Below are 1,270 nucleotides of genomic sequence, written 5' to 3' on the forward strand. Positions count from 1 at the left end.
TGGATTTTCACAATTTCTATGAGTTGCTCGATCGTGTAATTCTCCATGACTAAACCTCAATACTTCCTGATGCCAGTTGTTAAAGGTTAGTACGTTACGTTCGCTGCAAAAAAAATGGCGCGCAATTTAAAATGTCAGATCATTTTGAGACACCCTTTAGTTTCAACACATTCTCTAACGCGCAACATTTAACGTGTCTTCCACTCCAAAACGTATTAGTAGCATCTAGATTTTCAAGAAATTCGATGTCGTCGTAATGCACATCAATTGTCAATCGTTTTAACTACAACATCATCATTGTTCACAATATCAAGCAACCACCCCCGCTTTTAAGCAAATTTTAAGCGGGCAATAACTGTCGAAAAAATAGGCGAAAATACGAATTTGTTATTAAAAAGCGTACCAAATTTTTGATTTCGTACTTTTTCTCAATTTTATAGGTTTACTCTATGCCTAAACTCATCAGTAATCGAAATATGTTTTGTTTTTTGATTTCAGACCAATAGAAAAAGCTGGGCGATGGCAGCCGTTTTACGTCTTTCACAAAAACGGCCTTCGTGGAGGGACTGTACCGCCGCCATTTTGTATCAAAAAAAAATTTTTTTAATTACCTGACACATGTCATTAAATTATGCCAAAAGTGCAAAATGATTTAATTATTTTATCACCCTCAAAATAATTCACGAAAAATGACTGATTTTCGAGCATTTACATGTATTTCTCCCCTTAAGCCCCTTTACATACATGATAGTCTCACTCTCTTCAATGACAGCTTCTGAAATCAGAAGCGCCATAAGGTATGGTACCATCCCATCATTTCACCGTAATCCGTGATGATGTGTCATCAATCATGAAGCGTGCGACTGGTCAGTTTTCGTCAAGAAACGCCATGACATCGGGCACATAAAGATGTAATGTGTCAGCACACTCCCATTTTTTTAAAGACTTCCTTGACAACGCTTGTTCACAACAAACCCTTAAAAAACATACACAACGATTTTAAGAGAAATAATAATAAACAAATTTGTAAAAAAGACAAACAAGAGATAATAAGAATATCTTTTAAACCAACGAATGTCGACACCATAACGATGAATGTCGAGATGTGTCGTCGCAAACGAATAAAAGCAAATTAATAAGATAATCGTACGGTTAGCATTATAGACTTACATATAAATACTTTTATATGTAAAATACAGAAATTATTGTGGTAAAATATAATATGTGATAAATTATAACATGTGAATATAATATTAGGTGTAGTAAAAAG

The sequence above is a fragment of the Trachymyrmex septentrionalis genome, unplaced genomic scaffold (assembly GCF_001594115.1).
Source record: "Trachymyrmex septentrionalis isolate Tsep2-gDNA-1 unplaced genomic scaffold, Tsep1.0 scaffold134, whole genome shotgun sequence".
Taxonomy (NCBI): Eukaryota; Metazoa; Arthropoda; class Insecta; order Hymenoptera; family Formicidae; genus Trachymyrmex; species Trachymyrmex septentrionalis.